This window comes from Schistocerca gregaria, chromosome 4 (genome assembly GCF_023897955.1).
Source record: "Schistocerca gregaria isolate iqSchGreg1 chromosome 4, iqSchGreg1.2, whole genome shotgun sequence".
Taxonomy (NCBI): Eukaryota; Metazoa; Arthropoda; class Insecta; order Orthoptera; family Acrididae; genus Schistocerca; species Schistocerca gregaria.
The window spans coordinates 42,892,027-42,917,472 of NC_064923.1; the positions used below are offsets into that span (position 1 = coordinate 42,892,027).

At 37.6% G+C, this 25,446-nt stretch overlaps 1 protein-coding gene and 1 long non-coding RNA gene across 4 annotated transcripts in view; one reads left to right on the forward strand and one right to left on the reverse strand.

Moving 5' to 3' along the window:
- Positions 1-1,469: 1,469 nt before the first annotated feature.
- Positions 1,470-13,571, reverse strand: LOC126365840 (uncharacterized). 2 transcript variants are annotated; one of them, XR_007566265.1, is made up of 3 exons: positions 11,427-13,571; positions 7,728-7,863; positions 1,470-7,544 (listed from the first exon to the last, which is right to left on the reverse strand). It is a non-coding gene; the product is annotated as an uncharacterized LOC126365840 (long non-coding RNA). The 2 variants fall into 2 exon arrangements; XR_007566264.1 differs by having other exon boundaries at positions 8,750-13,571.
- Positions 13,572-20,214: 6,643 nt separating this feature from the next.
- The window catches only part of LOC126365841 (peroxisomal acyl-coenzyme A oxidase 3-like), a 315,115-nt gene continuing 309,883 nt past the window's right edge, over positions 20,215-25,446 (forward strand). Inside the window, exon 1 of one of the 2 annotated variants that reach the window (XM_050008476.1) lies at positions 20,215-20,778. The gene's annotated coding sequence lies outside the window, so the exon portion shown is untranslated. The remainder of the gene's footprint in view (positions 20,779-25,446) is intronic. The other variant, XM_050008475.1, reaches the window with a different exon arrangement.

The window sequence follows — 25,446 nt, forward strand, 5'->3', positions numbered from 1 at the left end:
ACAGTGTGGGGGAGATTCAACAGCGACAGCAGAAGTGAAAGTTTCCCAGTCCACTTTATTTAAAGCCCATATGGGCAGGTGTCCGTGCGCTTGATGCTGGGGCAGTAACAGGAAGATAGGGAAGTGGTCACTACCACACAGGTCGTTATGTGCTCTTCAGTGGATAGATGGGCGAAGTCCTGGGCTGCAAACTGATAAATCAATGACCGAGTAACTACCATGAGCCACACTAAAATGCATGGCGGCCCCAGTATTTAAGAGGCAGAGGTCAAACTGAGACAGTAAAGTTTTGACATCTGTGCCTTGGCCAGTAAACATGGTAGCACCCCATAAGGGGTTATGGGCATTAAAATCTCCCAAAAGTAGGAAAGGTTTAGGGAGTTGATCAATCAGTGTAGTTATTACATTCAGGGGTAATGAACCATCTGGATGAAGATATACATTGCAGACAGTTATTTCCTGTGTCATTCTTATTCTAACAGCCACAGCTTCAAGAGGAGTTTGAAGGGGCACACGTTCACTACAGACTGTATTTAGGACATAAACGCAAACTCCATGACACTCGATTATAGTTGCTACGGTTTCTGTAATATCCCTTATAGCCGCGGAGGGCAGGGGGTCCACATTGCCGGGAACCAAGTTTCCTGGAAGGCAATGCAGAGAGCAGGTGTAAAGCTTAACAGTTGCCGTAGCTCAGCCAGGCGGTGGAAAAAAAAAAGTGTGCAGAGAAAGTGTCTCTGTAGCTCTGTCTGTGGCAGTAAACAATACAATCAGGCATCTTCCTAGACAGACTAAAAATAGCTCTGGTAAAACAAATCTTGAAAAAAAAGACAAACTCAAAATTCTAAACTACAGACCCATTTCAATACTTCCAGTCTTTTCCAAAATAGTTGAAGAGAGTCATATACAGCAGAATTATAAACTTTCTCCCGATGCTCAAACTATTTTTTTAAAAATGAAAATGGTTTCCTAAAATGTAAATCATGCAGCCCAGCAGCTGCTCAGTTAAATGAAGGGATAATAAGGGGCATCGAGAGCAAGCAACATGTTGCAGGTATATACCTTGACATTGAGAAAGCTTTTGACTGTGTGAATGTCCCAACCCTATTAGAAAAGCTATGGAATATTGGCATGTGAGGCACTGCTCACGACAATAAAATCTCATATGAGTAACTGAAAACAGTTTGTACTGCTTAAAACTAAAAGTAGTGTTCACAAATCCGAACTCACTAATACAAAAACATGGAGTGCCCCAGTATTGGGTCCTTTTCTGTTTCTGATTTATGTAAATGACATAAGATATTGCACTTGGAGTTGCAACATAGTTCTGTATGCAGATGATACATCCATTGTGTGTAAAAAGGAATCATTTAATGAACTAGAAACCTATTTCAATAACATGACAAATGAAATTTTACAGTAGTTTAATGAAAGCCACTTACATGTAAGCACTAGTAAAACATGTCTCATGGAGTTTAACAACAGTAGCTTTAATGATGAAATTACACTATACAGAGACAATCAGTTAATAAAAAATAATAATAAAAATTAAAAAAAAGAAAGAAAGAAAGAAAGAAAAGAGAAAAGAAAAAGAGCTCAGTGTAAAATTTCTCAGTTTAACAATTCAGAGCAATCTAAAGTGGGACACACATGTTGATATGAGCATGTAAGTTGTCTAAGAATATATTTGCAATTAATATGATCAGCAAGTTCTGCAAAGACACTGTTGTCCTAAAGACTTCATACCACACTATTTTCCTCTCACCTGAATTATGGAATAGAAATAAGGGGGGAAACAACCAACACAAATCTAAATAAGCTATTGCCACTTCAGAAAAGAGCTATAAGAATCATCTACGGAGCAAAATATAAGGAATCATGCCATGGATTGTTTCCAAAAACTGGTGTACTAACCATAGTGAACATGTACATTCAAAAAGCCATATTACTTGTTAAAAGACTGCAGCCCAACATTTGTTCCAATTTGTACCATTACAATGCCAGAAATAAAGAAAAATTTTACATCAGCAACGACAGAACAGCATTCTATGAAAAGAATCCACAATATGCAGGTTTAAAGATAGCCAATGCACTCTCCAGTAAAGTTATAAAGTTATGACCCTACCCACAATGAAGGTTAAATTTCAGCTAATTTATTATTTATTTAGTATATGGCTAGAGATACAACATCTATCATGATTGAAATTTACAACTGTATGTCTAGAGTATGAATGTAGTCATTTCAGCTAAAGAAATTCCTGTTACAATTTCCATTTGACACATTAGAAGAATACTATACTTACATGCAGAATAAGAAGTGCTTCAACAAATATGTAAATAGTGTTAAGCAAACCATTTTATTTTTAATTTAATCATTTTGTTAATCAATGACATATTCAGAAGAATGTATTATTGTGCTATCTATCAAGAATTGTAACCTGTTTTTATACATATACAATGAATTATCCGATGCTGAATAAAGTATTAATATTATTATTATATTATACTATATAATTATGATTGACTACTGCTTCACAGTATATTTATTCCTTCATGAAGTTTGCTGTATATAATCCACTACAGTTCAAATGAAACAATAAGGTACATAACTACAATACCAGAAGGGAAAATGAGATATAAAAAAAATACACATAAAACTATTCAATTCACCATGGAAAAAGAAACACAAAAGGAAATACATGTCTTGGAGATAACAATAAAGAGAGACAGCAATAAGCACCCATTTGACATCTTCAGAAAGCCAGCACCCACAGATGCAATTATATATGCTTCATCCAACCACCCCAAAATCAAAAATTGGTGGCCTTACGACACATGTTACACAGACTAAATAATATCCCACAAAGTAAAGAAAACTGTGAAAAAGAATTACAAACAATGCAACTCATAGCCGCAGACAATAGTTACAACATTCATATAGTACAAGGACTCCACTAAAACGACAAAACACAACCAAAGAAAAATGAAAACAAGCAGAGAATACAAACACTAAAGAACCCCACAGACACTACATCACATGCGAAAACACAAAACAGTGACATTCATGACATGACTGACAGAAGGAAATGGCACACTTTAACATAAACACAAATCAACACACAGTATAGCAAATATATTAAAGAAACAGGGATTACACATTGCTTACAGAACTAGAAACACACTACAGTCACATTTACAAACAATAACAGACAAATCAGATAAATACTAAGGAGCAAGTATATACCAATTAGAATGCCAAGAATGTGAATCAGTATATCTGGGGATGACAGACAGGAATTTCAAAACTACATAAAAAGAGCATATAAGAAGCTGGAAGTACGAAAATAGCCATTCTACATTTGCCGAACACCTTATAAAACATGGACATGAGCCATCCAACATAGAACATGACATGAAACTTATTACAGTGAACAATCGCAACAAAAATCTCCTCACATTACAAGAAAACTTTCACACACAAAGATCCCTTGCAATGAAAAAGAAAGTAATTAATGACAAAATCCATATAAGCAATAACTCACTGATCATGTTAGCCACTAAAACAATAACACAGGATGAAATTAGATGAATGCAGTAAGACACTTATTAGTAAGGATATGGGGAAGCTACCATGATACTGTGCGATTTTATAGGTGCAGTGCTGGACTGGAGGTCACAAGTCTACATGGCCATGTACTTCGTGGAGAAAGGCATTGCAAAAACAGTGCTGTAAGTGCCGGATGGTAAAATGCAGCACTTTCAACTCATCAACATCTTGCAAGTGAGAGGGTTGGGTACTTTTTCCTCCACCCAGATCTCCTGGGCGGCCTGCTCATTGAGATTCATAGGACACTCACAGGATAAGGCAGGACGGCCACCATTACAGTTGGTACAGACAGTTGTCCTCACAAGCATTTCTACCGCAAGTAACACATTTGGTCATGTTTTGATAGGATACGTGTTTATAACATTGACACTGATAGCAATTCATTTGGTTTGGATTGTATGGACAGACCATAATGACTTCATAGCCTACCTTAATCTTCAACGGAAGCACTACTCAATCAAATATGAGAACTCGTGTAGGCACTAAGTTTGCATCAACCTTTTTTGTTACCCAATGGGCCATAGTGACTCCCTGATCAGAGAGATAATGTTGGATTTCCCCCTCAGTCACACCATAAAGCAACTGAGTGTAAATAACACCATGGGAAGAATTCAGCGTACAATGAGCCTTTACGTGAACAGGATAGCAGTGGAGGAGCAAAGCTGTAAGCAATTGTTGGGCTTGACAATCACAATTGATCTCCAGAAACAAAGTCCCATTGCATAGGCAAGAGCAGGATTTCACAGGGCCTGCAATTGCATAACACCTTTCTGAATAATAAATGGATTAACTGTAGCAAAGGCCTGACCTCTTTCTGTACATGAAACCACGAGGAACTGAAGTGCGCGGGACAGAGTCGTTCAATCTTTAGCCTCATTCTGTTTATGTTTAATAGACGTGGATTGAGATAAAGGTGATGGTCTACTGCAAAAAAATCCCCCACAACTGGCAGAATCTCCGATGGCGCACTCCTTTCAACTGATGGGCCCTCAGAGGACAGCTTATCCACCTTAGGTGACTGTTCCCACCACCCGAACTCCAGACAGAGAGACCATTTGGTAGCAGGGGAGGGAACAGCTCAGGCGGTCAACCTACCCTGGGGCTGGCCTGTACCAGGGCATACTTGCAAATCCTGCCAACCAACCAGGGACCGGGAATTATGCGTTATCCTGTCACCTGTTACACATCAAATGCATGGACTGTTCTTCAGGAATGCACAGGGAGGACGAAGAAACAAAGGGAGACCACAAATGCTGAATTTGAGGAAGGGGAGGAGATGGAGAATGAAGAAAGAAGGAAAAAACAGACAGGCTACTGAAACTTCAGAATGCAAACTACCCAAGATATGTTCCCCAGGGAGGTGAAAGCAAGAGAGACATGCAGCAAGGAAAGGGAAGAGCTGCTGCAAAGGACGGCAACCCATGGTAGCCAAGCATGAACTCACCAAAGAGTGGTGAGTGGTGTCCTGTCATGTTTGCACATTATCAAAACCCCCTCGAACAGCACGTGGTTCCTGCTTTGGAACAGTGCAACTGTGTGGAAACCAGTCTTTTCATACAAAATGGGGCAACACCTCATGTCGCTCACCCACTGAAATACCTGCTCAATGCAACCTTCCTTAAAGGTGTTACCTCCAGAGGTTTTCCAGATATGATCTACAAGATCAGCTGATCTAAATCCATGTGACTTTTTGTTATGGAGATGCCTAACAGAAGCATTTACCAGGGACTCATTCGGTCTCTACCCGATCTGAAGGCCATTATACAGGAACGTGCTGCTCAAATTCCACCGCAACTGCTGCAAGCAAATGTTGATCATATCATTTTACAGATGCAGCATTTTATCACAATCTATAGTGCTCGTATTGAACAACCTTTGTAAGCAGCAGTTAACAGTAAAATCAGTATTATGCTTTTCTCGCCTGTTTGATCTCTTCTGCCCACATCCTGTTCCTAATACATTTATAGAAACATTTCTGTGTGTCTTCCTTGCATTCACAACACCAGATTTGCATCTAATGGCCAAAATTGGAACTTTTTTTCCCAGCGTAAATCAGTTCCACATTAACACATTAGAATATCTGCCAGGTTTCACTGCCATATGATAATTACAGCCCAAATTGGATCTCTCCAACTAGCTACACTTTAATATAACCACACAGAATATAGGATGATAACAGTACCTCTAATGAACACTCACCATCAAGAATAATATGCTTGGTTCTCCTTTAACTGTACACTTCCAACATTTTTGAGGTGATTACAACTTTTTGTACTCTGAAAAATATCATACAAACCAACTGTTGGATATTCCCCAAATTCCATACTTTAGCAGTTTCTCTGCGAGTAATTCACGATTGATGAGATTGAAGGACTTTGCAGAATCAATGGATACTCCTGTTGCATGCTTTATGTCACTGAGTGCACTACAAACTTCATTCAGAAACAAACATAGGGGCCCATTTATTTAGCTCCCTTTTTGACGTCCAAACAGACAAAGGGCTTGTTAAACAGTCGTTTTTCAGGAACTTAATAACACAGTCATACATTGCTTTCTTGAGAACCCTGGGTATGCTTGACACAATCAAGATGAGCCTGTAATTGTTAACATCATAATTTTTAAAAGGAGAAACTGCTTTTGCTGCCTTGAAAATTTTATGCACTTGGCCCAACAGCAAGGAGCAGTTTATTATAAGTGACAGACAAGTTACTTCTCTGTTTGAGAAGATAATTCAATATGCTATCAAAACTGCATGCATGAGAGTTTGGTTTCTGCTTTATAATTTTTAAGATTTCAGCTAGTGTAACTGTATCAAGAAACAATATTTTAGGGTATAACTCTAGCTCTGACCAGAAAGAGGGCTCTAAGTGCCAATCCAAGAATATAAAGTTTCGCTAGTGTTTGTGAAGTGGTTATTGAATACTTCACATATTTATTTATAGTCATGTACAACACTACCCTCATTCTTAATGTGCGTTACTGAGGGAAATTGCTATCACACCCATTGTCCCACTAATAATTTCCTACATGACTTTTGATTTACTCCTCGAGTTTACTATAAATTGCCAGTTGTACAGTTTTTTGGTTTTATGAGTAACCTTGTTCTGAAATTTTTTAGTCTGAAATACTCATAAAATAACTTATTGTTCACAATTCTGCTGTATGCAAGCAACAAGATAGTTGCATTCCTAGAACTAACAACTTCTTACTGCACCCCCCCCCCCCCCCCAAATTGGTGCCGTGTAGAAATAAACCTAATTTGAAATGCCACATCATAACTGTCCTGCAGAGTGCCCATAATTCATATGTTCGCTGTTAACATCACAAGCACTATGAACACAACTTCAGTCATCTCTACAGAGAAAATGTGTGGAAGTTGATACATCGTTTTTGTTGCCCAATGATGCTCATTTGTATATGTGTCTGTCTGCTTATTAGTGTTTAGTACAGCTATAATTCATATGAAACAATTATAATACAATATGCCACAGAAAATATTGTTTAATGTGCAATAATGATGAAATATTGGTATTAACAAAAAAGCTGTCAATAGCAGAAAGATTAGTAGCTGTTATTCCTGCAAACCTGTGATTCATATTTTCCATGTTATAGCATTTTACCACATTCACGTTATGACAAGACGATGAGCCTTTTAAAAATTTGTGTTAAGGTCACCATACAGCAAAATATTAGGGTACTTTGAATTATAGCGTCATAGCACTAAGTTTAGTTCCGAAGTAAACACTAGTATGATATCATCACTAATCACTAGAAACATACTGCTAAATGCTTCTTGAATGTAATCACTACTGCAACATTTCAAAATGCTTTTCATAGCTTGGTTGTATGGGATTACAGTCTACACTGTCTATGGCAAGGATCAGACAGCGACCTCCCTTTTAGTCTTATCTGCAGAAATGATTAACAGTGTGGTAGCCTGGAAGAGAAAAATAGTTAACTTCGTTTCTTATGCTTTGTAGATTTTGGAAGAAAACACAAAATTCGGATTTTATTATGGGTCACAGCTTTTAGTTGATGTTTCTCCCACTCACAATTGCTTTCAAGGTTGTTCATGAGTTTTTAATCATTAAAAGAGGGATTATATTATGTTCTATCTTACCTGTGCTAAATTTATGTTGTTCTTGGGGTAGGACACCAAAAATTCTTAAGGGTTGTGGGTTTCCTGCTTCTATGATTCTTCTGTTAATTTCTACTGATGTTTGTGCTGACTGTACAGTGTCCCCTGGTGTTGATGGCTGTGCATATAAAAAAAAAAATCACACTTTTGAGTTGTGTGTTCAAAGTAGTTACAGTGAAATAATTAAGTACTCTTTTGCAGAATGTAGTGTTGTGCCAACCACTTACAAAACCGTTATTGGCCCAGTGGACTGTTAGGTGATTAAGTACAATCTAGTGATGACAGTATGAATGGGAAATATGTAGTGCAACTGAGGTAACTAAGTTTTTTGCTTACATCTGAGGGTGCATCTATTGTTTAATAGAACAATCCAACTATAGCCCACCCTCGATACCGTCTCTTGCTCAGACAACAATATCCAGGTCCAAACAATGCTACGTATAAATCTCCGGTGACATGTAGTAATCACCCATTCCCTTTCACAAGACTGTGCCCTTTAATCTGGGTAAATGTCAGTCAGACCTTGCATCAGTTTTAGAGTGAAGTAATACACACTGCTTCTCCCCAGAACGCATTGCACACTAATAACACATTACTGCCATACTATCCTTGAAAAGTTTTGGTGGTGAATACAAACAGTTCCAACATTACATCTGAGGATTCTTCACTTGAATCCATGTGAGTCTGCTTTGGTGAGCCTTTCTGCTTGATGATTTGACTCAAAAATGGGTAACTGTTAACATTGTGTGTGGATCAGTCTCACACTCATGTCTCAAGTGCCTCTGAACAGTAGCAACATTCTCAAACACCAAGCACCACTTAATAACCTCCTCCTGCTCTTCAGAACTCTAATGCACATCCTATCACTGACTGATTTCACAGGTGAAATGAGTCTCCTTCCATCTGTTTACAAAACATTATTTACTACCAGAAATTTAATCTTTTAGGTAGGAAAACAAAGATTGTATTATAAACAATACATGTAAAGCTAGATTGCTACTTACTGTAAAGATGACATGTTAAGTTGCAGACAGGTGCTGTTTAAGTATACACATTAGCTTTTGGCTGCAGCCTTCATCAGAAAAAAGAGAGAAACACACACCATTCAGTCACACAAGCAAGTACACCGCACACACACGTGACCACCAACTGTGGCAGCTCGGACCAAGCCCAAGTTGAGTAACAAATTTGTGTTAGAATTTATAGTGATGCAGAGACCACAAATTGGTCTGAGAAGTGAGGAGAATGCAAGAGATGCCACTTGTATTTAGAAGTAAAACAAAATACTCCCTCAAATTTCGCAATGATTAGCTTTTTGAAGTTTGTACTGCAGAAGTAGAATTGATGGGAATTTCAAAGTAATGGTCATGATACAATGGGTGCCACCTTATGATTTTGAGTAATTTATGAAATAGTTAAAGTCATTGTCAAAGTTTTTAATTTCTAGACATAATGATGCATGTTGCCTTCACACTGTAATGTTAAGAGGACACTTAATTTAAAGTTCAAGACAAATCTAGTATACCGTTATATTCAAGTCTCTTGTCATATCATAAAATTTAATTCTCCTTCACACAATTTAAAAGAAGAATTATGCTAATCATTAATGCTGTCATTGACACTATCTCTATAGATTCACTTAATAAATTGCACTTAGACAATAATACTAATGAATAAAAAAGGAACTGAAGAGTAGTAAATGTGAAATGAATTGTATTGGCACACTGGAAAGATGTACATAATCCATTTGACATCAGTAGAAAATGTAATATATTCAAGTAATAAACACTTCCCAAGAAAAGCATTTCTAAACAAGGTTAATACCTTATCATTCACATCTATTTAAATTTACATTTTTCAAGTAATCGTGGGGATACGGAAATCAACAGCAACTGCTGTGAAGCATAGCTGTCTAGCACAACTTCTTGACAAAGTGATGTTCATAACACCGACTGCAATTGCTTGGCAATCACTCATGTGTGGGGTCTCTAGGCAAGCGACCGATTGCTGGTGACATTGCAGAAAACGGAGCACTGTGATCCATCACTTGTGTCTTGTGCCCTTTTAGTGGCACTTCAACCAGAGGGTGAGAAAAAAAAAAAAAAAATTCGTCTGACAAAGTTGGGATATGTCCTAAATGTTCGTTGCATTTACCTGCCCTCTGAGACGGAACATTCATTGCTAAAATGAAAGTGAGAATAGTAGTTCTAGTTGACAAGGTTCTGATGCTGTGTCACTGATAGAATTATACATGGTACTGAAAATCTCTCATGTAATTCTTTGTTACATTTCACCCTGGCTTTTCCATTGTTTAATTCTTTTTATAGGTATACATGATAAGGATGTTAATTTCCTGTCCAAGTTGCCATGTGCTCTCCTGTGGATTCATTGCAACATAAACAAGAATAATACCTCTGCAGATTCTTCTGCACAAGTTATATCATGATTGAATGTCTTGGATTGAAACTTCCTGAAGACTCACAAGAAGACGAAAAAACGTCTCCTGAAAAGGTGGGTTCTTGTCAGGATACCACTCTCTGCAGAGTTCCTCTGCCTGAGTAATGATGATGCAGTTTTTAATCAAGAACTGCCTTTACTCTACACAACATATCATTTAAAGACACTACCATGATGTACTAAATGTATCTGCATTGTAAATAAGAAAACCTTATTGGGAATACTGTTCTGCCAACTTAAATCCTTCATAGATGCACTCCCACAGACCTTCAGTAGAAAACAGTGGACTCAATGACCAGTGTGCATTTTCCTCATATTTCCATTTATTTACTGTTAACGCCAGTATGTGGACGAATCACAGTACCCCAGGTAGCTGCACTGTGTGCCAGTATATGCGAGTCGTACTCAGTTTTATGTTATGTTTTAAATTATGTCATGTTTACATGAACGCTACACTGGGACATTTTTGAATGGGTCTTGGGGAGAAGAAGTAAATTACCAAATAAAAAAATATAGGGTGCTATCCAAGAAAGATGTACAGCTGTTCACATATTCATAATGAACAAAATTATGAGAAATCAATGACAGTCAATGTCTCATTATAGTTAACCAATATTTGGTTGATACATTTTTATTTTTTGCCTCTGGGCAAAAGTTATTTCAAAAGCTTTGCAGTTTACCATTCTCTCTTTATACATATCCATAGAACAATATCTCTTCTGTTTTGTTCGTACTGATCTAGCCTCATATACACATTATATTCAATTTAACATTTTCAAGTAATGGATGAAATCCTATGTTTATCTTAAGTACATTTAGTAGAATTTCCATATAATGCCCAATCCCAACACTCTAGATATTTCTGTGGCCCTGGGGAGACTATTCATATCACAATGTCACTGAATTTCTGCATCAGCTCTTTAAATCACCTAATTCAGAATTGAATAGAGGAGTCAGGCAAGGCAATTTCCTATCACAACAACTATTCTCAGCAACCCTGGAGAGAGATTCTCAGGTCCTTAAACTGAGAAAACAAAGAAGCAATATTGATACGGACTAATTAAACATATCTTAACTAACTTTGTCTGGAAGATGACATCCTACTGTTTGCTCCAATGAAAAAGTAATTTTTGTAGGTGTTTTAAGAACAGCACAAAAAGTGAATTGCAATAACACTAAAATAATAAAAAGGTGATTCATATTAAGTAACAAGTTTTAACTAACCAGTTTCTCCATAAAACTTGTTCATGAGATTTTGTATGTGCTGCAGATGAAATGACGAATGAACAGACAGCAAAACAAATAAACAGAAATAAAGAGGGCCTGCAGTGATTTTGGTAAACTAAATAGAAATTTTAAAAGTAAACTTTCTACATGTCTGAAAACGAACAAACTCCGTTAACATTATCAGTTCCAACTCATGACCCAAGACATGGGCTTTTAGTATAAAATCCATTCAAAAACTGTGGAGAGCTCAGTGAGCCACCACAATATGTATGTTGGGATTTACTAGGGCGCAGAGGTACAGAACAAATAGATCACACAACATACTATAGTTAAAGACATAATTATGTGTGTATACAGATTAATTTCAGAACAGTTGCTTGTGTTATCTTAATACATTCAGAAGGCCCTCCTCCTTGATGGGAACTGCGAACCACAATTAAAGAATGAATATTAATTATATTACAGGTACATGCTCCAAACCTCTCTGGGTAATTTACTTGCATAAATTTGTATTACTGTTGTATGCTGTCATAATGTTGGGTGGGAAAAATTTCCTGTGGTATACAAGCTTTCCGGGAACAGAACTATTGGTAACCAACAATTGTGCAGGCGTGGTGCAACAATTTTCGAACATGAACCTATTTAAGAAGTATAATATAAACAGGGTTATTACAGTGTCGTCATATTTTTCGTCACATTTCAAGATGAGACAACTTATTATCGGATGCAGTTGCTTGTACCACAATTGCATTGTGTGTCTATTTGCAAAAAAAAGGGGCGGAAAGCAGGGAAGCTACTTGGATGAAGCCATCTAGGTATTACTTCGAGATCGTAAAAGCATTCAGCAAAATTTGTTACGAGAGTCGCAAATGGAGGTCGTCGTCAAAACATATATAAATCCGTGGAGGTATGTGCCGTCTATGCAACTAAATGAAGGCAGTCTGTTTGTTGCCATACGCGTTTCGCTTCATTTATTTGGGAAGCATCATCAGTGGCCTGAAATACATGTTTCTTTTTATATATACAATAAGCGTATTATCTACTAGATATAATCTGTTGATATATTACATTTTGTCGGTATTTTTTTTTTTTTAGGTTACAAAATGAAGCGAAACGCGTATGGCAACAAACAAACTGCCTTCATTTAGTTGCATAGACGGCACATACCTCCACGAATTTAAAGCAACTAAAGGATAAGACGGAAAACAGTTAAAAATGACGATATATAAATCACTCACGAATGGATGAGTGTATATTTCAGAATTTGCTCAGTAAAGTGCCTTCTCATGTTACAAACAGAATACTCTCCTGAGAAATGCTACATGCGCAGAAGTCAAGCAAACTGAGACACTGTGGTGTCTTGATACAAGAGAGAGCTTCTCTAGTTTACAACACAGCACTCGAGTATCACATTGCACATTAACCAAAATAACTACAGAAACATATGAAGCGAATTATACAGCACGGAAGAGGGAATATGTGAAGGTAAAAAAAATGTTTCGTACACTATGTGGAGAATAAAACCATTTTTATTTTTGAAAATGGAATTAGTGTTCCACTAACTACAAAATTAATAAAAAGTAGGAAACGGATGAAGCGCTTTTTAACTTATGGCATCCAGTGCTCAAAAATAGACAAACGTAGAATGGAAAGCTAAGAAAGAATTGTTAAGAATGTGACCAGCTCCTCTTTTCTGGCTTGCTGAAGTCGCCTGCAGCATATGCCACGTGCCCACCAACACACACAATTAATAACATGCAATATGTCGATTTATTACCCCCCCGCCCTAGACGAAGCAAGATTAAAAAAGTAGTCAAAGGAACACACAAACTTCGAAGCAAATTGCCATGCACACAAACACTTTATACACTACACAGACGTCAAATAGCTGGAGCAACGCCAGCGCTCCAAGCGATTACATTTCACATTGCAGTCAACAGAAGACGAACGACTTTTATGATCAAAGGTTCATTTGAGCAGTTACCAGCGGGCTCGTGCGCAAGCGCAGAGCTGAATTCGCGTAAGAGCAGTGCCTTCTCCCGCTTCCAGTTACTTGAAGCGTGGCTGTTTGGCGAGACCCTAGATTTGATTAGATTTGTCTGACGACAGGCGAGTGACAATGTTTTGGGTTACACAATCAAATTTCTTTGACTTACATGTTTGGCATATCAACTTTGACACGCAACGATCTGTCTGCGCAGACATTGGCGCAGATGTCTATACATGCAAAAGATCGCTGCAAATGTGGTGTGTTCACACGACACAAACCCCAATCTACTACTCGCCAGCCATCTGTCTGTGTAGAAAAGAAATATCAGTGACAAGCGACTACGCTCCCCGTAAACGTTAAAAACTTAATTCGGTTATTTTGAAATATAGAAATGGAGGAAGTTCTGCTGTGGTCTGTGTTCGCAACTTGTGTTGCATAAAACATTCAGACCAACCGCAGGAAACAGAGAAGGCGGTCAAAATGGTGCAGACAGTGGCTGCTAAAGCGAAAGCAGTTTTCCCACGTAAATTTACTGCGAGAGTTGCAGGGCGAACCTGTTTTGTTTTACATTACCTCGTGTTCCATTTCCTGGCACATTGACACTCCAATTTCATCTTCAGTTGTACTCTTGCTTGGTCTCGGCGTTTCTTGATCACTAAGAAAGCCCAGGAAGATCAAAATACCATAACGTTGGCTGGTATACTTGATCTACTCTTATACCAGTTCTTCTAGATTTCTGAACTTCGGATAACTCTTTTCGGTAAACAGTTCGCTGATAGACTTAATTTACTTGACTTGCCTTCATGAACTCATCCTTCAGGACAGCGTAAATAGCTTCACATGTGTTGGGTATTATTTTACTCAATGCTTGTTGCGATATTGCAGTTGATAATTCCAAATCCTTGTAGCTCCTTCCTGCTGCTAGGAATCTTAATGTTACGCCAGCCGTTTACGAGGAGAAATTGCCTTTCCCATACAAGTATTTTTTTCTCATAACATGAGGGGCTACACGCTTTAAGAGATAATTATAAGTTTCGACATCCATCTGCAAATAATTTCGCCAGTTCGTAAAGAATTTTTTTTATTTTTATTACTGTTTCTCTGTTTGCCGAGGCGACAACTCCCCTCAATTTTTCAATTAGAGCATTGTATGCTGCTGTCTTTTTGTCTTGGGTCACTATATTCTTTATTTTCAATCTTCCACAAACATGGGTGGTATCTATATATTTCAATAAATTCACTTACAAACTCTCGAGAACACTGACGAGTATCATTCATTTTAATGTCCTATGCGCACAAATACAAACACTAGACTGAGCAAACAGCTGTTCCGCACCAGATTTGCGGCGATCTCCTGTCCACACGCTCCAACTTGTCTGCGCAGATGTGGTTTGAACACACAGATTTGAGGGTTTTCGCTCAAACCTCCAACTTCTAGGTTTGCACACTCGTCAGGTTGGTGCAAATCTTCTGTCCACACGCAACGATCTGTCTGCGCCTTAAAGGTTCATTCAAATAAAACTATCACAACCGAGTGCAACAGTTATCAAACTGTTTCTACTGCGCATGCACAACTTCCTGATAGTTCTGACCATCAGGAATCTGTGGGTTTAGCCAAACGCACATTTCGCATGTTTAGTTGTCTGAACACATGTAGCGATAATTAATACCACCACTGTCATAGTAGCGCAAATGTTTCTAGTTTAAATAACGAAACTGCACCGAGTACGTAATTTTTTTTCATATGTATCACTACGTATTTCGAGAATTTATCGTCAAAGACATCCAGGCACTGAAGTTCAGACACATTACGCACAACAAATGGCGTCCCTCAGGGCTCTGTTCCTGTCCCTGTTCTTTTCATATTGTTCATGAATGATCTCCCAGAACATATAAAAAATGCCAGCTCCTTTCTGTATGCCGACGACACAAATATCCTGATAAGCAGTAGAGGTGACACATTGCAAGATGCAGTCAATGAAACTCAAACTTGACAATTATAATCTTGGTTTGAAGCAAATAGACTATTCACAAACACTCAAAAAACTGGAAGTATGAACTTCCACACTAGACAAAACCTTGCCCCATTCAATGCAGTTAAAATTATTGGCAAAGATGACATTACAAGCAAGCAGGACACCAAATTTCTTGGATTTACCATCAGTAACACTCTGAACTGGAAACCACATGTTGAGGTACTGTCACAAATGCTTAATAAAACCTGTTATCTATTAAGATCATTAAAAGTCACAACCAGTGTAGATACCTCGAAGCTGGTGTACCATGCCCTGTTTGAGTATGTCTTGTTCTATGGTCTAATCTTCTGCAGAAATAGCTCTGATTCTCTCATAATTTTCAAGTTACAAAAACAAGTGGTAAGAATAATGAAATGTAAAAAAGAACTGAACACTGTAAACAGTTAAAAATCAAGTCACTGCCATGCCTCTATGTAATGGAACTAGCTTGTTTTACAGTACAGCACTTGGAATCCCTCCACAGAAATGCAGACCGCCACACACGTGACACCAAAGACAAAACCCAATTACAAATTAAAGCTCACAACACAAAATTACTCGAGAATGGTGTTAAGTGTATGGGCAATAAAATATGCAGCCACCTGCCAACAGGCATAAAAACAAGCAAAAACCCAAAAATAATGAGAATTAAATTAAAAGAATTACTATTAAATCGTTTTTTCTATTCCATATATGAACTTCTCGAAACAAAATTTTAATTGCTTTTAATAAGCTGTTTATTCACTTGTAGTTATCTCTGCTCGGTAAGATAATTTAATTGTTGTATCTTATTTACATTGTGTCTGTATCTCATATATGTATTCTGCTATATGAAGTATGTATCACAAAATTTTAATTACTTGTAATATGCCGATTATTCATTTGGAGGTATTTCCACTTGGTAAGATAATTTAATTATTATATGTTATTCATATTCTGACTGTACCTCTTATATGTATTCTGCTATATGTAGTGTGTACCACCACAGTCATCACTCACCACACACCACCTTTTCATATTTTTTCTATAACCCCTATATGTGGTCTGCTATGTGAGTTATGTACCATTACTGTCATCTCTCATCGTACACTGTCTCAACATAATTTTCAAATTGACTTATCCTATATCATAATGTGCTTTGCTGTGCACATTGTATGATGTATAGGACCAATAATAAGTAAATAAATTGTCAACTGAAAATATTTACACAAGAATTTTCAGCAATGGAAAATCCAGGATGGAATGCAACAGTATTATGAAAAGGAAAGTTGCTACTCACCATATAGAGGAAATGCTGAGTCGCAGATAGGCAGATCAGAAAGACTTTCACACTTAACACTTTCGGCCAATGGCAGTTGTCCACAATAGTCTCTCTCTCTCTCTCTCTCTCTCTCTCTCTCTCTCTCTCTCTCTCTCACACACACACACACACACACACACACACACACACACACACACACACACACACACACACACACACCATTTATTTCTGTTAAAAAAATTCGTCAATGGAGTAGAAGGAGTTGGTCACTAGTAAGTCTTTCAGGCTCCTTTTAAACTGATCTTTATTTGTAACTAATTTTTTTATGTTTGCTGGCAAATTATTGAAGATGAGTGTTCCTGGGTAGTGCTTTTAAGTCCTTGTGCAGATCATTTTTGTTCCTGGTATTGTATGTATGAACTGAGCTGTTTGTTGGAAAAAGCGATATATTATTTAGGACAAATTTCATTAAGGAGTAAATATACTGAGAGGCAGTAGTTAGTATACCCAGTTCTTTGAAGAGGTTTCTACAAGACGTCTGTGAGTTTACTCCACAAATAATACGTATTACACACTTTTGGAATCTGAAAACTTTTGTTTGACTTGAAGAGTTACCCCAGAATATTATACCATATGACATTATGGAATGAAAGTAGGCAAAGTATGCAAGCTTTTTCACTTTTATGTCGCCTATGTCTGCTAACACTCGAATTGCAAATACAGATTTATTAAGGCGTTTCTGCAATTCTGTGGTGTGCTCCTCCCAACTGAATTTATTATCAAGTTGTAAGCCCAGGAATTTAAGACTGTCAACCTCTTCTATCTGCTCTTCTTCGTACTTTATGCATATGCTGGATGGAAACCTCTTACAGGCATATAGTGAGTCTTTTAGAAGTTTAATGTCAGTGAGTTGGCTTTAAACCATTTATTAATATCCATGAAAATATCATTAGCAGATCTTTCTAGAACTGCACTCGACATACTATTTATTACAATACTTATGTGTTATTGATAAAGGTCATTGGCCGAAAGCTTCAAGTGTGAAAGTCTTTTTGTTGCGCCTATCTGCAACTCAGCATCTCCGCTATAAAGTGAGTAGCAGCTTTGCTTCACATAATTTTGTTATGTAAGCATTTTGTGTGTTGTGCCTCTCTTCCATTGTACGACGTGGTCTTTTTTTAGGTTAAGGTACGGTGCTATGTCTATTACATTATGCACGCACACACACACACACACACACACACACACACACACACACACACACACACACACACACACCTCTCTCTCTCTCTCGCTTGGAAATTTTACAAAAATATTAGTAATGCTCTACATGTGTCGTATTTTCTGCACAACTGGGAACACACACAAGCTTAAACCACAAAAAGACGGCGTCAGTGCAAGACAGGCAGCACAACACTCAAATACTAATGTAAATATTTGTTCATGACGATTAGAAATCTCGAAAAGTCGTGAGAAGCATGGAAAAAAAAATACGTAAATGGTGCAGTGTTTTATTGCCGCATTATAGAATCACATGTGAAAGGTTTTCCAAAAACATCGATTATGATTAATGAAACTGGGTCAAACGTTTCTGCTTCCCATATGTAGTCAGCATTTCTTGGAGAACCAGTGATACAAAATGCTAACTGAAGACGTTCGTAATTGTTCCCGAAACCACCTTCAACATCATACTGTTTTCTTTTGCGTATTTGGATACTGTGCATATAATGAAAAAAATCGATCAGTTTGTCTCATTGACTTTAATAACAGAATTTTTGTTGCTGATTGACAATACATCGCAGATGCTTAGTACTAATCTTAATAAACAACAATGCAGTACATTCCCAAACATTACAGAAGCCAGAAATTATCTAATCTGAAGAACAATTATCATTGGTTTAGTCAGCAGGGAGTGACGCAATATGTCCACTGGCGAAGAATCTGGAATTCAGCTTACTTTCACTAACATACGAACATACGAACTCCCCTCTAAAGTGAGACAACTTAATGTGCCCGCGTCATTTGTAGCAGTGAGTACAGTATGTAACCAGGTCTTTTGATTGGATGGAAAAAATGGAAATGTGCGAATGGCATTGTCGGCCGGGAGGCCCCCATTCGGGGGAGTTCGGCCGCCATATTGCAAGTCCTTTTTAGGTGACGCCACATCGGCGACTTGCGAGTCAATGATTATGAAAATAATGATGAAGGACACACAACACTCATTCGCCTGCCGGGAATCGAACCAAATACTTATATCAAACAGAAAAATTTATTCATTTTGAAAGTGACACCAAGGAACTATATGAAACGCATTTCTACAGAAAAACATCTTTAGGGTATAAAATCACACTATGCTGTATTAAATTATCACAAGTCTGAGATATATAGTTTCTTTAAAACTTCTTATCTTCAACTATATTTTTTGGGGTGGTAACAAATGCACAAAATATGAACACACTCCAGGGAATAGCTATAAGAATAATAACCAAAAATACTAGTCAAGGTCAATGTAAAGATCTGTTCATAACACTCGGGATTTTAACTGCTCCATGTGAATAGATTTATCAGTCAGTTGTACAGATCCAAAATAACATTGGTAATTGCTTCACAAACAGCTCTGTCCATGACCATGCAACAAGAGATAGACTCAACTCACATTTTCCAAGAAAAAATAAACATATAACTGAAAACAGCATTTTCTACAAAGGAATAAAATTGTACAATACATCACCAAAAGAGAGTAAAGAAATTGCAAAAAAATACACTTATTCAAAAAGGGAGCTAAAAAGTACCTGTTATGCAATACATTTTATACATCGAAGGATTACTTAACTAAAACAGAGTAGGGGTTTGATAAAAAAAGGTTATACAAATAAATAATAATAACAATGATTATAAAATATCGAACATTCCACATATCATCTTCACTATGTCTTTTTTTTTCTTTCTCCTTTCCTTTCTAGAAATACTTACTCCCAAGCTATGCATAGCGCAATACTAATACCTCTTCCTGTTTCCGAGCTCAACAACTCACTAATTATGGAGGGATGTTGACTTAGTTTTTCAGGATAGCAAGTGTGAAGTTGCGGTGCAGAAAATGGCCCAGAGATCACTAGTGTGTGTGTGTGTGTGTGTGTGTGTGTGAAGTGTTATGAAACAATGTGTGAATAGTATCTGCAGTGACTGATAGTGAGATGTGAGTAAACAATGTGACATTACATTATTTAGTAAGTTATTTGTAAAAAAAAAAAAAAAAAAAAGATATTGTATACCAGGAGTAAATCTAATGATTGCCTCTAACTAGAAGTCTGTAAATATATGTGTATACGAATTAGCTTATTTTAAATTGATCTAAATTTGTAAATACTTTGACATGTCATATATCCCTGTAAAAAGAGATCTACGGATGAATAAAGCTGCTACTACTAGAATGCTACGATATTGAACAGTCAACACAAAAAGCTCTGCACATACGCGCGGTAATCTCTCTGAGCCAGGCCTTTAAAAAGCTTTGGTTCCAGTCAGGAGTTAAGGAGCATTTCCTCTGATCAGTTGAAGCTTGTTGCAACTTGCAACTTTTCGTTGGTCGCAACTGGAACACCGCTTTCACACAGCACTACATGGCTGGAACAGGGAAATTGACTGCTTGGGACGCATCTGCATGGTTGCAACTGTATCTGGAACGTATCTATACTATTGCCATTATAAAAACATCATAACGGTGCGAATAAATGTTTCATCAGTCTAATAAAGAAATAAATTTTTGAAAAGGAGGGAGGGTACTTCATACTGTCCGTTTTGTCCTGAACAGTTAACACCAAATACCAGCAACCGCTGTGAAGCCCGTACCTGCCATAAGTTAAAGCTTGAAATGTAACAATCATGCAAAACGGAAAACAGATTAAAGGCTCATTTTGAACTGGCAGGAGATAAGTTATCTACGCGAAAGTAGAAACTTTATCGTATCTTATCTATCATCTAGAAAAAAACAGTAATTTATAATTATCACAGGTGCTAACAACAAAACGCACTGTAGTGTACTGTTAGCATCAGCATCAACATCTTCCGGCGTACACTGCTAAGGTTGGCTGTTCTCTCGTCTCCTTTCAAATCTAATTTTTTCTGATTATGGTTCTTATTGTTGTTTATTTTGCTGTTACTAAGAAAATACTAATCTAGTCCACGACCGCTCTGCAATGACAAAATGTCATATCCGAAATTTTGTTCCGTCGCACAGTTCTTGCAAGTCATTGCAAGTTACTTTTTTAAACGCCACCTATCAAGATAGAACTTGAGCTAACCCACAGTGTAAATCGAAATGAAAAGCATGTCCTGACACACACACACACACACACAGGATTTTGCAGTATTTATCCCATAATTACCTCGACTTTTTGGCATTGTGACTTTCGATTCGGAAAGCATATTGTTCTCTATGAATATTATAAAGAAAAGAAGACAAGTTTAGCTTGCTCAAGTAGCTTAAGTTCTCCCTAGAAGCGGATTAATTTTGGTTTTCATTGTAATCCTAATCACACTAATTAATAACTAACCCAACGCTTACAACCACCCGTTTCGAATAAAAATAAGTTGCTGTTGTGGTATTCTAGTAATCAGGCCTGCAGCCAGCAAATTTAAGGGTCAATTTTGAGTCCGAACTGTAACTTGCAAAACTCACAAAGAGCTTGCATTTTCACGTGACTGAGTACCTATTTTGTTTTGATTAGCTATTTTTATTTGTTTATTTGCCCTTTAGCGTGAGCGCACAATTTAGCCACTAACAGTGGAATCTGTAATTTCTTCAACTTACATATGAACATGTCTCATTAACATAACTAAACGTTGTTTCTGCACTATTATGTAAACATAGGCAAACTTAATTTTTAGACACTGGTTTAGCACATCATTATCATTCCTTATTAAATGTGGGGAACGGAACCCTAAGATTGTTAAGATCTGAAAGGAATTGGCCTCTATGTTGCTCATACTTCGAGCAGGTGCGCTGTTTGTAACCAACCTTTTGAACTATACATGCGATATGGAATCAAAGTATGGGGAACTCAACCATAACAGGGATGGAGAGACTATTAATACTGCAGAAGAAAACCATTCTAATTATAATGAAAAAGTCGCAAAAAGAATATAGCAGAAGCTGTATCAAAGATCTTAATATTTTGACATTTCCATCACTTCATCACTTTCAAGACCATTGTGACTGTGTTACGAGATTCCACAAAACTGGAGTACAAAGAGACTGTTCATCCTCATAACTCAACAAGCAGAAAACAGTTGTGGTGCATTTCACACAGATCTCAGATGTTTTTAAAAAGGACTAAATGCTCTGGTATAAAACTAATTAGGCTACTACAAACATTGTCAAGGGACTTACAAAACTCCAACTCTGAGAAGATGCCCCCTTCAACATCCAAAAAAGAAAAAAAAAAGCACAGAATAAAAAATTTGAAATCACAGGTGTTAAATTTTTTTGTTGTAGACAGAATAAATGCATAGGAAAACTGCAAGTCTCATCCTCTTGATTGTGAGAGATAGCTCTGTGGTGTATAGATATGTTGTGAAACCACTGTAAGCTAGATATGTAGGGTTGTATTTGACTATAATATTTTCCTGTATTAACAGCTGATGTCTTCAATTTCTCTTCCCACTGGGATCTGACACCCATTTTAATTTGGTGTAATAAATCAGTGTAAGGTAACTTGATATCTAGGACGGTTCTGGGTGTGGCAGCTTTGTTGGACAAGTCTACAGTTTCTTTATACAAATTTCCTGTGTGAGCTTTAGTCCAAAGTAAATAAATGCAGGGTGACAATTATTGAACTGTATGAAAAAACCATAACTTAATTACAAACTGCAGCATACACACACTTTATTCAGCATGTAGACGTCACTACAGGTATTTGGATTTAGGTTATGACATGTTCAATATGCCTGCCATCACTGGCAATGATGTGACACAGACAAATAGTGACATTCTGCATAACCCGTTGAAGTGTCAGAACATTAATGCTGTCAATGACATCCTGAATCTCTATTTTCTGCCCAGCAATGGTTCTGGTTTTATTGCTGTACACCTTGTCTTTAATGTAACCCCCCCCCCTGCCCCCCCCCCCCCCCCACACACACAAAAGGAGTTGCACGTGTTCAGGTCTGAAGAAGATGGTGGCCAATTGAGGCCCATGCCAGTGGCCTCTGAGTATCCCAGAGCCAGAATGCAGTCCCCAAAGTGCTCCTCCAGGACATCAAACTCTCACCTGCTTCGATGGGGTCAAGCTACGTCTTGCACAAACCACATCTTGTTGAAATTGGGGTCACTTTGGATAATGGGGATGAAATCATCTACCAAAACATTCGTGTACCGTTCGGTAGTCATCATGCCATCGAGGAATGTTGTACAAATTATTCTGTGACTGGACACTGCACACCACAGAGTCATACGTTGAGGGCGAAGCCGGCCGCGGTGGTCTAGTGGTTCTAGGCGCGCAGTCCAGAACTGCGGGACTGCTACGGTCGCAGGTTCGAATCCTGCCTTGGGCATGGATGTGTGTGATGTCCTTAGGTTAGTTAGGTTTAAGTAGTTCTAAGTTCTAGGGGACTGATGACCACAGCAGTTAAGTCCAATAGTGCTCAGAGCCATTTTGAGGGCGAAGAGACTTCTTGACCTTGAAATGCAGATTCTCAGTCCCCCAAATGCGCCAATTTTGATTATTGATGAACCCATCCAAATGAAAACTGTTGGCTTCATTGTTATACCAAACCGTGCATGTGCCAACTATTTCCCATCATGGCTCATGGCCACCTGTGCAGTTTGAATGTCCTAATGCAAACATTCAGAATTTATGACAATTTTATTTCATGTAGTTCAATAATTATCATCCTGTATATTTGTTTCCTCACGATCGCTCCATTATTTCGTTAGGTGTGCCAGTAACAAGTTTATTACTGTGTTTACTCAAATTTCTGTTCACTCTAGCACTAGGAATGCTTTCAGAATCAAAAATAATTACAATCCTTTTATCGTTATGGGCTACTTAATGGCTTTCATGACTGTTACTGCTTCCACCGTACATGAAGAGTTCGATGAAGGAAGCGATACTGACTGTGACCCGTTTTTGGTCATGTAATAGCACATCCCACATTACCTTCTGATGCAATTCTTGAACCATCCACATAGACATGTTTGAGCTTCGTTACATTTTTTGCGGGGATATGTGCTAGTTATCACATTAAAGTGACTGCCAATGTGTGCTCTACATGCCAAATGAAGCACTGGAATAGAGAATGTGCAGAGATGAAATTGCTCTTCATACATAGAGAGTCTTATTGTTATAACACTTTTCAAAGACAGCTCAACATCTGAAAACTTCTAAACAAATCTGGAAGTCAATATAATATTCTGTTGTCCAAGGTAGTGTGTAGTTGGTAGCAGTTGACCTTATCACTCACTGAAAAGTGTGGATATATCTATATTGTAAAGTATCTTCATTCACAGATACACTTGATGCTAGTATTCCCATATACTGTGCAACCATATTCGATCCTGCTCCCAATCAACACTCTGTAGAAGGTCGATAGAACATTGAGATTCGGTGCCATGAAACTCTGATTAAAGATCTGATGATGTTCATGATTGGCAGACAAGTATTTATAATGGAATTAATGTGAAAAATCCAACTGAACCACATTCCCAAGAATTTAGTAGACAATTTAGCTTGGAATGAATAATCTCTTGCATGAATTTCATCATGATGCATATGTCGTCTTAAAATATAACAAGAAAATATTTTGAAGGAGAAAGTAAAAAGCCATTTGTGCATAATAAATCCTTCACTTCTGCTATTGCCTCTATCAGCCTGCCGACTGCAGACTCCTCTGCAGAACCAGTTGAATATAAACATATATGATAAGCGTACTGCAGAAAGTGAACATTTGGAGAAATAATTTGTTCAAGATAACTAGAATAAATTATGTATAATGAGAAGCTAAGGATGGGTGCTTGGGGTAAACCTCTGAATGGAACCAGAAGGCCTACAAATTGTTTCTGATATATGACGTTAATTGTTCTCTGTGTGAGGAAAGTACTAATGGCATAAGCCTAACTGATAGGAAGTCCAATTCAGTGTAGCTTTTCTGACAGGAGGGAGTCCTGGACGCTATTATAAGCTGATGTCACATCTCTTCTTGAAAAGCTGAGAGAATATCATTGCACAAAATTGTTATGGTGTCCAATGCTTGAATACTTTTAATGAACCCAAATTGTGATTGAGGTAGTAGTTCATCAGCGTCTAGCCACATCTGAAGACTGATAGGTTTTTCAAGAGTTTTCCCACTCACTAGAGGATAACACAACTGGTCTATATGACATATGAATTTTGGGATCTTTGACAGGTTTCAGTACAGCCGTGATAATTTGTGTAGATCATTCCTCTACACATTCCTCTCCTCCTCATGTTTCATTAAATATCCAAAGGAGTAGTTCTAAAGCACCTAGAGGAAGCTCTTTACCATTTCATAGTGAACACTGTCAATTCCTGGAGAGCTTTTCAAAGAATTATTGATAACAATTTCTTACTCACATCTGGTGAACAGAGATAGCAGGGGATGATTGAAATTTATTTCCTGTGGAATAACCATGGGGACATTAGAGCAAGAGAGAGGAGTTGCATTTGACACAAATTCCCCTAAACACACGGAATCCACTACTGGAGAATGTTTTAGCGATCAGGTTGTTCTCCA